This window comes from Ochotona curzoniae, unplaced genomic scaffold, assembly GCF_017591425.1.
Source record: "Ochotona curzoniae isolate NIBS_2020 unplaced genomic scaffold, NIBS_Ocur_1.0 contig_2855, whole genome shotgun sequence".
NCBI lineage: Eukaryota > Metazoa > Chordata > Mammalia > Lagomorpha > Ochotonidae > Ochotona > Ochotona curzoniae.
In genome coordinates, this window is record NW_024465615.1 from 2220211 (window position 1) to 2234256 (window position 14046).

Here is a 14046-nt window from a genome sequence, read left to right on the forward strand (position 1 = left end):
GCTCCGCCCCCGGCCCAGCCACGCCGCGGCCTGGGGGCGGGGAAATGGGAACTCCCTCCACCCCAATATGAAGACGCACTCGTGCCTTTCCGGGAAGTCCATATCGGGCGCCCAACTTCCCGTCTGGCGCAGGACTGAAGGCGCAGGCGACCCCCTCCGCGTCTCCTGGGACCTCTTCCGCCAAGGATGCACGCGGCCTCGCCTTCCTAGGCTGTAGAATGGGGATACGGTGGTTTCTGTCTGCTAGATAAATGGTGGTTCCCCGGGGCAATTTGCCCCGGAACTCAGTAAAAGATAGATCTCTCCTCACCCTCGAACCCCGACACACTCTTCATGTATTTATTTTCGTTTTATTTGAAAGGTTGAGACAGAGATCCTCCAATCCTTTGCTCACTCCCCTGCTGCCTGCTGCAGTCAGGGCAGGGCCGGGTAGAAGCCAGGAGCCAGGAATTCAGTCTGGGTTTCTCCCGTGGCAGCTAGCAGGAACCGAGCTATCTGAGGCAACAGCTGTTAACTCCCAGGAAATGCATTAGCACGAAGCTGGCTTGAAAGCAGAGGAGCCAGGGCTCCCATAGGGAAGGTAGGCATCGTGCGTGACATCCTAACCGCCGCACCAAAAACCTGCCTCCTTGACCTCTCTCACAGGCCCAACACACAGCAGGCAGCCGGAACGCTCCTGAATGAGGACATGCCTGCCAAGGGAAGCCGGAGCAATGCCTCCGAACTTTGTCAGGACTGACCTAAAAGTGCTCAAGTCAGATCTCCCCTTCCGTGGCAGGGTTGTGATGCCTGGATGGGGCTTGGTCAACTCCTGTCTTCACCCCATCATTCCTTTCCTAGAGCTCTTCTCAGTTTGGATTAGCGCCTTTTTTTTTTTTTTTAAGATTTCCTTTATTTTTATTGGAAAGTCAGATTTACAGAGAGAAGGAGAGAAAGAAAGATCTTCCATTTGCTGGTTTACTCCCTAAGTGGCCACAATGGCCAGAGCTGAGGCGATCCGAAGCCAGGAGCCAGGAACTTTCTCCAGGTCTCCCACACAGGTGCAGGCTCCCAAAGCTTTGGGCTGTCCTCAACTGCTTTCCCAGGCCACAAGCAGGGAGCTGGATGGGAAGTGGGGCTGCTGTGATGTGAATCAGCACCCATATGGGATCCCAGCACATGCAAGGCGAGGACTTTAGCCACTAGGGTATCAGAACGGGCCTGGAATAACCTTTTTCTCTCCTGATAGTCAAATACAAACACTTCAAGTTGTAATTTGCTCTTTATTTGTTTTTCTTTCTTTCTTTTCTTTCTACCTGGGTTCCTTCCCTGGGAGTAGACACATCCCTATCAGTGCTTGGTGCATGCTATGTGTGAGCCCAAGTGCACGGAGAGTTGACCTGCTCTGAGCTCGGAGGAGGTGGGGAGGGCTGCTAGATAAGGAAGGTCAAGGTGTACAGCTGGACTGTGGACATTGTCCTGCAGGGGTAGCAGGGGAATAGGTTTCTGCAGGGGACAGCTGTAGGGACTCTTAATGGTGTCCAGGTATTCCAGTGGACTCTGCTTGGGAACCTTCTGTGTGCTTCCCGGCATGAAAACACACTGCTCTTAGAACCCCAGCTCACAGAGCTGAAGATCCACTCTTTGGTTGAGAACCTTTTTTGCCCCAAAGTTCTGTGTGTTTGAAGTGTGCACAATTGTCCACGGCGGGATGCCATTCGGCTTTTGTTCAGTGTGGCCTCCTGCTCAATGCTGAACATGTCTCTGCACCCTGAGATGAGGGGGTTGGGTGCTGAAGCCAGTCTGTTTACTGACTTCGGGCGCTGGCAGCAGCACAGAGACAGTATTTTTTTTTCAGTCCTGGACTGCTTTCCCAGGCCACAAGCAGGAGTGAGGACCTGCTGATGAACTGATGGCTAAGCCGTGGGAAGAAGGAGTATCTGCAGGAAGTGCATGGAGCACCCACACTGAGTATTTCAGGAGTTTCATCAAGTTGACTACTTACAGGTGTAGTCAGGCCATCTAGAAATCACACGGAGAGTGTGTGAGCAAAGGGCTAGCAGGAGCAGGGGGTGGTTGTCAACAGCAGGCTGAGTGCTGAGGGCAAGGTGCGGTAGGAATGGGAGTTAGAGGAGGGGGCTATGGACAAGTGTTGAGACCAAAGCGCAAGAGGCGTCTGCAGAGCACATACATACACAGGGAAGGATGGGGCCAATTAAGGGACTGTCCCTCCTTTTGTCTCCCTTTGCCTTTGTCTCTTCCTCGTTCTCATTTCTGGCTAACTTTCCCCATTAACTAAATCCTATCAGAAGCCACTGGCAGAACTTTCTGTAGAGTGAACAATGTCCTGGGGCACAGAGTGGGGTGGGAGGTGCTGGAGAGGAGTCATGTAGAGGAATAACGTGGGGTCAGTGCTGACTTCAGACGGGAAATGACTTTGAAACTGCATTCACTTTCCTTATCGTTCAGTTCCAAACAGTTCACACATTCGTTGTCGTTTCCTCTTAAGCTCCTCGATGATTTGGAAGTGTGCTTTTCAGTTTCTCAGCCTATGAGACTTTATGTTTTTCTTGAGGCCTTCTAATTATGTTATGCTGTGGTCAGAGTCTATGGTCAGGAGGATTTTTTGGAATTCCATGTGACTTCCTCTGTGGCTCTGCACATGGTCGTTTTCTGTACCTTGGAGCTGGGTTTCACAGGATGGGCAGGACTTTATCCGATGAAGAGTGAAAAGCTCAGAGTCCTGCACTGTAGGAGGGACAAGTGACCTGTGGTGAAGGGACTTCACATCTTCTTGTCTCATTTGCAGAACCCCTGGGTGTCTGTGGAATGGAGGGCAGGTGGGAGCATGGGGACAAGGCAGAGACGGCCCAGATCCCAAACACCCCTGCCCTCCTCTCCCTTCCCTCAGGCTGGGCTGGAGAGGCTGTGCTCAGGGGACAAGGCCTTGTAGAAGAACACCCTGGCTTTATAGGTATTTGCTGTGTGACCTTGGGTTAGTCTTGCCTTCTGTGAAGACACAGGACCCTAACAGCATTGCATACCTATATAGCATTTTTCTTTATTTTTTAAAGTTTTCTTTTTGAAAGGCAGGTTTAGAGAGAGAGAGAGAGAGACATAGAGAAAGGTTTTCCATTTGCTAGTTTACTTCCTAAATGGCTGCAGTGGCTGGGACTGGGCCAGGCTGAAGCTAGGAGCCTAGAGCTTCTTCCCTTCTTCCAGGTCTCCCAGGTAGGCGGCAGGTGCCCAAGCCCTTGAGCCATTTCCACTGCTTTCCTTGGTGCTTTACCAGGATGCTGGGTCTGAAGTAGAGTAGCTGGGACTTGAACAGGTGCTCATATGAAATGCCAACGTTAGAGGTGGTGACTTAACTTGTGTGCCATAGTGCCGGCCCCCCAGACTGGGACTTTTCCATGCTAGTGTGTTCTGTGGGTGGTAAGTGGTTCCAGAGGGGCTCACCTCAGAAGCTAGGCAGGAATCAGTGAGGACCCAAGAGAGTGTGTGCCTGCTTGCACTGCCCAGCCTGGGCATATGATCCCTTGAGGGAGCTCCAAATGACAGCATGGTAGTGTCCAAGCTTCAGGAGACTGGGCTGCCCCTTCCCTGACCCCGCCCCTCTCTGGACCTGAATCCCCTTTGCACCATGAAAGCATATCCTAGCCAAATCAAGTGCCTTGTCTGAACTAGTTTCCTGTTCCTTCCCCTTCTGGGCCTGTACTGCAGCTCCTGTGATGCAGAGTGACTTCTTCCTGGCAACACCCCAAACCCTCTATGCCAAGAAAGGTTGCCTATAGCCACACCTCTTCTAGAATGAGCTACTATACCCCCAGATGGCCAGTCTGCTTCAGGGGTGCTGCCTGCACACACCCAGTGGGCATTTGTGTAGATGGGAGATGGGGCTTGACCTTGGGTCCTGCAGCACAGCGGGCAGAGGAGCTGCCAACAAGCTGTCTGGAAAGAGGGCTGAGTTCCTTCTTAGGAAGGAGGCCCTGTGAGGTGGGCTTCAGCCCCTCTGAAGCCAGGAGAGCCCCAGGCCTCTGGTGTTCTCTGCTCCATGGTCCTCCCCCCTCCCAGCTCCCTACTCCCCCTTTGAGATCTCAGGAAGGAGATCTGTGCAGGCTGTGGGGGAGCCTGGTGTGCCCCAGTTCTCTCTAAATCATCTGTGCCTCCCCAAACTTGGCACTTGGCATGACTCTGGGAGAAGTACCATCTTCTCTAGCCACTTAGGTTGGTCCCAGCTTAGAAGTGGAAGAGATGGGTATTAAGGGTGCATGGTGCCAAGCTCAGGTTTCCACCGAGCCCACCAGAAGCTCTGACCAACTCTAACCCTTCTTTTGCTGCTGCGACACTTCAGCTCCAGCATTGGGGGCCACCTTCCCGGAGCACCCCTACAAAAACACACCCAGCTCAAGGCCCTCCTCCTCCAGGAAGCCTCTGTGGACTCCCCCCGTCTTCGTGGCGCCTCCTGCCTTCCTCTACAGTATTCTTTCTCCAAGTGTGTACCAGCCCAAGCACAGATTTCTTATCTCTGAAGGGCTGGGCTGATGGTTTGGGTAACAGTGATCAATTACAACAGCTTCAGTGTCTTTTTGTTTTGTTTTGTTTAAGATTTTATTTATTTTTATTGGAAAGGCAGATATACAGAGAAGAAGAGAGAGGGGAAGATCTTCCGTCTGATGGTTCACTCTTCAAGAGGCTGCAATGGCTGGAGCTGAGCCAATCCGAAGCCAGGAGCCAGGAGCTTCTTTCGGGTCTCCCACGTGGGTGCAGGGTCCCAAGCTTTGGGCTGTTCCTGACTGATTTCCCAGGCCAAAAGCAGGGAACTGGGTGGGAAGCGGGGCTGCCAGGATTAGAACCGGTGCCCATAGGGGATCCTGGCATGTTCAAGGCGAGGACTAATTGCTAGGCTATCTCGCCGGGCCCAGCTTCAGTGTCTTAGAAAGTCAGCATGACAGTGTAGAAACAGTAGGCCCACTTCCTTTTGTTTGTTCATTTACCTCCCAGCTATTTACAAAAAGGCCCCGTGGGTAGCAGGTGCTACATCAAGGCCAGATATAGCCCTTGTCTTGCCTTGTGGGTGATAGCAAAAACCCAAGTCTTTGAGGGCACTTCTCCCAGGCCCAGTGGCCTGGCTCATAGCACAGGTGTGGATGGTCTGAGTGAATAGCAAGAAGCTTCAAGGAAGGGTCCTGAGATAACACTCAGCTTATTCTTTTTTTTTTTTAAGTTTTATTTTTATTTGAAAAGTAGATTTACAGAGAGAAGAAGTGACAGAGAAAAGATCTTCCATCTGCTGGTTCACTTTCCAAATGGCTGCAACAGCTGCAACAGAGCCGACCCAAAGCCAAGAGCCTCTTCCAGGTCTCAAGGACATGAGCCATCCTCTGATGCTTTCCCATACCTGACTCCAAAAGATTTAAGAGTGACAGAGAGGGAGAGGGAGAAAGAGAGCTTCTGTCCACCGGTTCCCTCTCCCCACTGGCCTCAATGGCTATGGCTGGCCAGGCTGAAGCCAGGAGCTGAGCTGCTTCTGGGTCTCCAATGTGGGTGCAAAAACCCAAGAACTTAGGTCATCTTCCTCTGTTTTCCTAGGTCATTAGCAGGGAGTTGCATCAAAAGCGGAGTACCCAGAGTTTGAACCAGTACTTGTGTGAAATGCTGGCACTGTAGGTGATAACCTAATGTGGTGTGCCACAATGCCAGTCCCTAATAATTTTAAAAGGAAGAGAGAGGGAGGGAAAGAGAAAGGAGACAGAGAAAGGAAAGGAGGAAAGAAAGAAAAGGAAGAAAGGAAAGAAAGGAAAGAAGAAAGAAAGAAAGAAAAGGAAAAAAGGAAAGAAAGTCATTCATTTCTGATTCATTCTGCAAGTAACTAATGCCTCCTTTGATCCCTTGCAAAATCTGCTAGGACAGGTCCTAACCCACACATTCTACAGATGATACCCAAGGGACACAATCATGTAGTGTGAGCAATGGGTAGAGAGACAGGAAGAAGGCTAAGCGCAGAGAGGAGAAAGGGGTTCCAGACACGGAAGGCTGTCTGAAGGTGACTGGGTCCTGGAGTTGAGGCCCAAGGCAATTGTCCTCTGAGAGCTCCAGTGCTTGCTCCTCTGACCTTGACAGCAGTGCCCTCTCTGCAGGGGTGTTCAGAGGATAAGCTGGAAAGGCGAAACAGTTCCAGCCAATCAATCCCAGCACCAATGGGGTGCAACTCTCCCACCCGAGCTCTGTAGCTGAGTGCCCATCAATCCCTCGCCCACGTCTGCCTGCCTGGCTCGCTAAGCTATCATCTCCCTCTGCTGGCTCCCCACAGGCAAGCACAGAGGCACGCAGGCTGGCTGGAAAGCGTCAGCCCTCACAGGCCACACATGGTTCCCTGCAGCGATCTGGCACAGCTAATCCCCTGCAACTGATAATCTAGCCTTTGGCTCCAGGGGTCATCAGGAGCTGGAAAAATTTTCAGCTACCAAAATCAAGCAATGAAAATGTGTGGACGTCTGGGGAGGCCTTGACTTTCCAATCTTGTCACACTGAGACCTCCAGGGAACAACTAGTCTTATTCCAGATAGCTTCCAAAAGACAGAAACAAATTGAATTCTGGTTTCCAGATCCTTTCCAGTTTGGCTCCCTTATACTGAAATGTCAAGGGAATGTGGAACAAAGGTAGGAGGAATTCTACTGATCCCCTGTGTAACCTTGGAGAAGCCACTCTGCCTGGCTTGGAGCCTTTCTCATTAGCTGTGAACGTAAATCAGTCAGTTATGATTCAGAACTGCCTGGAGAGGAGGGAGGGATGGAGGAAAGGAGGAAGAGAGAGAGAGAGAGAGAGAGAGAGAGAGAGAGAGAGAGAGAGAGAGAAATGAATGGTTTCCTAAGCCTTCGCTCAGACAAAATAGAATCTTTACCTCTTGTGGTGGGGCCCAAGACTCAACAGCTTTGACAGGTTCTTAGTGTTTCTGATCCCCGGGCAGATGGGAAAATGACAAGATTAAAAGGATTTAGCCTTTTTAAGCTGTAAAGTTATGTCTAATGAGTTGACAAGGAATTAAACGGAGGAGCCATTTAACCAAGAATGACTTAGTCTCAGATAAACAATCCTCAGATAATCCGGCTGGCCTGGAGCTCCAGGTGGTATTTGACTTCCAATCCAGATGTCAGCCACAGCCTCTGGATCTGCCTGCATGCCCGCCCTACCTTTACCCATCCAACGATAATCAACTAAATGGCCAATGGCGCTCATCCAACCCACAGCATCGGCTCCAGGGTTGGCCCAGCCTCCCCTCCCATGTCACTTCTACCAGCTCATGAGCCCAACCTGAACCCCCAGCCTGATGTGGCTCCCACTGCTACTACGTCTCAATTCTTGCAAGAGAGCTTCTGAAGATGGCCAACCGTGTTGGAAGAGGAGCACAGCAGAACTACATGTTCTCCAGGCAGGTGGTCTGTGGTTCCACCTCTACACAGATGCATCGCTTGGAAAGGAGAGGAACTTCATCTAACAGCTAGGACCACACAGTTTGATTATGCATGAAGAATAAAGCTGAGTCAGTGTTCCACATACTATCACTAAAGAAATCTTTTGTTCACTCTTGAATTAGGGTTACTAACAAAGAGATAACTAAAGGTTCACAGAGATGGACTAATTTGTTCAAAACCAGTCAGCTAATACAAGTTAGGCCTGGGATTCTAATTTACTCCTGATCATTGCCATCTACAGTGCTGTTCTCCCCAGTATTCCCACTCTGAAAAATGGGAACACTATGACTTTTGTAGTATTGTTGCAAGGATCTAAAGAACGAAATTTATGTAGCATAGGCAGAGCTGCAAAGGAGCAAAGGCGATGTAGCAAAACTCCTCTTTGGTTCCCTCTCCCTAGCGGAGTCAGGTAAAAACGCAAGGTTGGTCTGGTACTCCCCACAAGAAACGAGGACATAGGGTGGGATTCGTGCCTGATCAGAAATGCAGAAATAATAGCAACAGAAATGACCTGGACTCCAGTTTGCCCCAGCAGTGATGTTTGAATCAGGGGTAGGGAACCTCTCCCTTGCTTTTTAGCCAAGGGCCATTTGGGTTTTCATAATATCATTTCTGGATCACACAAAACAATCATCTTGAAAACTAGCCTGCTCTAGATGTACTGAATTCGAGAGTCCTGCCTGTGGTTGCCTTGGCAGGCCTTACATGGGCCACAGGCTAGATATGCCCCACCAATCTTAAATCATAGCAAGCACCTTTCGGGGATGTGGAGAACATGAAGGGGCATGACTCACCTATGATTACCCTTGTGCAGATATAGAAGACGACCAGGGATGGAGGGACACTCATTCTGAACAACTGTTAAGATTTTGGTTAGGATGTGAACTGAAACCAACCAGAGGAAATAGAGGCCCCAAATTTGAAAGTTTTGGGCAGGAAAATCAATGGAAAGACAGTTGAGGGTGAGAGGATGAAGGTGGAGAAAGGACATGTGGAGCCAGTGAATAGTAGTGTCAGAAAAAGCCTTCCAGATGGACCAGGCTGACTTTCAAGGGAGTGCCACCCTGAACCCACTCTGACCCCTACAAGGCCATTTTGGCTCTACTTCAAGATACAGCCACGAGGAGCTAGGGCTGTGGGTTATGTGAGAGGAAAGACAGAGGTTGCTTGAGGGTTTCCTTCACATATCAGGGAATACTGTTAGAAGGGGAGACTTTTCTGGGAACTTCCAGTTACTGCAGGCTGCAGGATCCTTGGCCACAATAGCAAGAGGAGCGTGGGTGTCAGCTGGGGGCAGGGTGAGAATTTGTTGTCACTCAGGTCAATTAGCAGGGTGAAGACCTACCAGTCCCTTAGAGAGAGAGAGAGAGAGAGAGAGAGAGAGAGAGAGAGAGAGAGATTGCTCAGTGCAATAGCCTAGCGGCTAAAATCCTCACCTTGTACACAATGAGATCCCATATGGGTGCCAGTTCGTGTCCTGGCGGCCCCGCTTCTCATCCAGCTCCCTGCTTGTGGCCTGGGAAAGCAGTCAAGGATAGCCAAAGCCTTGGGACCCTGCACCTCATGGGAGACCCAGAAGAAGCTCCTGGCTTCTGGCTTTGGATCAGCTCAGCTCTGGCCACTGTGGCCACTTGAGGAGTGGAAGATCTTCCTCTCTGTATATCTGACTTAAATAATTTTTTTTTTTAAAGAAGTGTTCAAACAGTTGCCTGATGACTTAGGAAGGCTATGGAGGGCGGTTATGGTGGGTGGGAGGTTTAGACTAGAATCAGGGTCTTCTCGGAATTTCTGGAAATCAGTTTCTTCAAATGGCAGCTTAATGGAAAACCCAGTAGAGAAAATACTCTTGTTGGTTGAGTTGGGAAATGAGAGCAGACTCTCAGGGTCTCTGCCTCTGAGAAACTTTTGGAGACTGAAGCCTGTCTTGAAGGTATCCTTTAATGTTAAGGCTGATATTTTAGCTGCCTTGCTCCTGAAAGTCAGCATCTGCCAGCTCTGCTCACAGACCCTACCCTGTAGCTGGCTGCCTCCTCTTGCTTCTGTCTCTCACACAGCCTCTGCAATGATAGCAAGCAAAAGGACCACTGCCCAGGGATGGCACATTCAGCTAGAGATATTTGGGGACCCAGAGGGTCTGAGTTTAGCTGCCAATAGAATTTCTGCACTTGAAGAACCTCCATGGTGACAGCCCCATTTCTGAGGCCTGGAGCACTCAGAAGCAGCCCTGTTTGGGTGAATGCGAGGACTGACCCTGCTCAGTGCGTGTGTCACTGTATCTGATTTGGGGACACAGGTTCTGATTTCTGGCTTGGCCACAATTTCCAGGTCATGTCTCAGTTTCCCGAGTCTGCAGTTTAGCAGGACGGGGATAAAGATGCTGCCATGAGAACTGACAAAGCCAAAGTGCTCCATGCAGCCTAAAACACAGGGCACACAGCCCCATGTCACTCAAATGTGATGTCTTGCAGATGTGAGTCTGGAAGAAGCAGCAATGTAGAATACATACCCTTTACTCAGTGAGAAAACCAGCAGCTAAGTTTCTCAGGGCCCTCTTCCAGAACCACCCATCTTCCTGAGACCAGACATGGCTATGAATTTAAAAGTTACATTTGACTGGGAAGTTGCCCTCTTCCAGAACCACCCGTCTTCCTAAGACCAGACATGGCTGTGAATTTAAAGTAACATATGACTGGGAAGTTGCCCTCTTTCCTGAGCTGGAGCTGGAGGAAGAAAGGAGGGTAGCAGCACATGTCACCAATCAGCAGGCTCTTGCCAGCCTCCCAGGCTTGTAGGTAGGATTGAGAGGGTTCAGTCCGGTGCTTGGCAGTAATGGTCACTGAAAATGTAGATGTGCTGTAGGGCCAGCTCTGAACTTGAGAGGCTCCGGTGACTTTAATACTATTTGGTCTGATAAGCTTTACATCCTCCGTGCACCCACGCAGTAGAGTTCTTTAACCCTCCATGCCCTTCCTTTGAGATGGCCCTGGTCAGTTGGCCTTGTAGTTATTTAAGTCAGTGTCCGGTGACCCTCTGCATCTGTGCCCAGAAACAAGACAGCTTCGCTTGGCTCTGCTCCAAGGCTTCGGCACTTGTGGGCTCCTGGCACACCTTGCCCATCTGTGCAGAGAGAGAGAGAGAGAGCCAGCCCAATGGCCAGAGCTAGGCCAGGCTGAAGTTGGGAGCCAGGAACTTCATCCAGGTCTCCTGCATGAGTATGGGGCCCAAACATTTGGATTGTCTTCCACTGCTTTCTCAGCCACCTTAGCAGAGAGCTGGATGGGAAGTGCAACAGCAGAGACATGAACTGGATGTTGACCCTGCAGATGGTGACTTAACCCATTATACTTCAACAGCAAGCCCCTACAGTTTATTTATTTAATTTGAAGGGCAGGTTACAGACATATCTTTCACCCACTGTTCCACTTCCCAAATAAACACAATGGTCAAAACTGGGCCAGGGTGAAACCGGGAGCCAGGAGCTTCTTCTGTGTCTCCCACATGAGTGTCAGAGGCCCAACTAGTTGGGTGACCTTCCACTGCTTTCCTAGGTGCATTAGCAGGGAGCTAGAAAAGAAGTTGATCAGACAAGACTTGAACCAGAGTCCATATGATTTGCCAGTGTCACAGGCTTACCCTTGCTATGCTACCGTGTTGGCTCCTGAACTCTACAGTTTATCATACTATTTTCATTTCCATAGCACCACAAGTACTTTATGAGCATATAAGCCAGGTAGATATGGGGTCTTATTTAACCTTTTCATTGCTGTTTCTCATTATAGTACTTAGTTATAAAAGGTGTTTAATAAATCTGAATTAATACTCAATGCTGAATCAAATGACTGGAAGAGCAGGCATTAGTATCTCTTCTCCAATACTGAAAAAGAACAGTATCATGGCAAATTTGAAATACAGAATTTGTGGATCCATCTTCCAAAGTGGCTGGGGAAGAAAAATACCAAATGAACATCCTGAGAGCCAGGGAATGCAGTGTCCAGGGTCTGCATGAGGCATGAGAAGCAGGCAAGGCTGAACGGGCTGGAGAGCAAGGCTCACGCGCTCTTCACATCCCTGCAGCCACACCCCACACAGTGGCTGCTGAGCGCATACTCCGGGGCAGCTGCTTCAGGCACTAAGTCCACTCTCCACCAAACTAGTGCTAGTGGACAGGGGTGACTCAGACTTGGTGTTTAACTTGTATTTTAGTTTGTAAACAATCCTACAATTCTGATTTATGTGGAAGATCTGCTTAAAATCAGAGTATTTAAATGGAGGTACACACATAACCACAAGATGACTATTCTAGCTAAAATTGATGGCATGTATTTATTCAATAAACAACTGAGTATCTTTTAATGGCCAAAGCCATGTCCTTGGTACTGGGAGCAGAGATTAATCCTAGCTCTCAAGGGGCTCACAGACTAATAGGAGGTGCAACAATCCACATAAATAAACAAGTAAACAAAATGTGAGAATACACACAAAAGACCATCATGGGAGACAAAGACAAGAGCAGCCAAATCCTAAGGTTAATGTCTAAAGGAAAGAAAGACCTTGTTAATGGATATTTTTATGAAGAATAAATAAGGTAATGGTTCTATAAGTACAGCTACTTGGTTATCCTCGTCAGAATCCCTTGGAGCGTATGTTAAAAAGTACAGTCCTGGGCCCGGCGGCGTGGTCTAGCACCTAAAGTCCTCGCCTTGAACACGCCGGGATCCCATATGGGTGCCGGTTCTAATCCCGGCAGTTTCACTTCCTATCCAGCTCCCTGCCTGTGGCCTGGGAAAGCAGTTGAGGATGGCCCAGAGCTTTGGGACCCTGCACCCGTGTGGGATACCTGGAAGAAGTTCCTGGATTCTGGCTTCGGATCGGCATAGCATCGGCCGTTGTGCTCACTTGGGGAGTGAATCATTGGACGGAAGATCTTCCTCTCTGTCTCTCCTCCTCTCTGTATATCTGACTTTGTAATAAATAAATAAATCTTAAAAAAAAAAAGTACAGTCCTAACACCTTGTTCAAACATTCTGGTTCAGGAGGTGTGTAGAATGTCAGTTAGTGCGGCTACTGTGGAAAATAATATGGTGATGTCTTAAAACACTAGAAACAGACTTGTCAAATCATTCAGCAATCCCAAAAGGTGTGAACACGTTGTATCAAAGAGATACCTGCATCCCCAGGTTTACAGCAGCATCATTCATAGTAGCCACAATTCACAATCAAGGTGTCCATCATCAGCTAAACGGATAAAGAAAATGCAGTATATATACATAATGGAACACTATTCAGCTACAAAAAGAATAAAATTTACCATGTGCAGCAAAATGAATGTAAGTGGAGGCCATCATGTTTACCGAAATAAACCACAGAAAGTCAAATACCACATGGTCTTCCTGATATGTGGGAGCTAAAACTTTTAAAAAAGGAAAGAATACATACCAGTATTGCTACAAATACAGTTTTATAAAACTTTGTCTTATACCTTTGTCAAACCAATGGTTAAGAATGCTATACCACTATATATATATAGTTTTAATGATGTGTTAGTGCTTAACAAGTCACTGCATGTGGGTGAAGCAGTCATTTTTCCATTCAATTATTGCCTATATTCATTGTCTATATTCCCAGTAAACTAGGGTCTTTTTGTTTTTTACTTGCTAAACTTATTGTCTGGTGAAGTAGTAAGCCTTTTTATTGTAATGTAGATTTAAAATGTTATCTTAAGAAAAAAATTTAAAAAAAGGAGAAGGAATAAGGGTAGGAGGGAGAAAGCAGGAAGGAAAAAGGGGGAATATCACTATGTTCTTAGACTCGTATCTGTAAGCCATATTGAATTTGTTAAAGACTAGGTAAAACTTAAAAAAATAAAGAGGTTGAAAAAAAAATCCATTCTGATTCAGCAGGTGGTTGGGGGCACTGGAGTCCTAGAACTGGATGTTATGAAAAGGAAGATTTAGAATAGAGAAATTTAACTTGCTTGCTTGCCTTCTGTACTTTACTTGTCTTACTTGCTGAGAACAGCTGAATAGGATGTCTTTGGTAAATGATTAGGCTCAACTGGGATTCAGGATACAAAATTCAACAGTGGCCCTGAGATAAGTATCTCAGCAGGAATCAAGGTAAAATAGTGAGGAGCCGAAAAGTCCCTGACTTCTTGGAGGAGGCTCCAAAGGTCTGAGAAAAGTAAACTTGGTCTGAAAAAGAAGCAAACTCAAGGAAAATTGTGACAAAGAACTAAAAGAAACAGCAGTCTTATGATGTAATGGTCAGGAAAAAAACAGCCCCTAACTTTATGGTTTTATGATTCTATTTGTACCTATTAGTAAGCTATTTTTCAAAATGCTGTGTAAGTGATTTTGGCCTACAAAAGACAGGTGATGTAGCGACTTGGGACGGATGTGCCACCCTCCTGCGTGAGGAACTGGCCTCCGTCCCAGCGCGCTGGCATCTGAATAAATCCTCCTGCTTTTGCATCAAGCCTCGTCTTTGTTGATCATTGGGAGACTCACTTTCTCGAGAGTCGGTAAGGCTGTCCTCACTCCGCGCGGCCTTACAATTAGATGATTCTACTACATATTAAACATTTGAGAACTG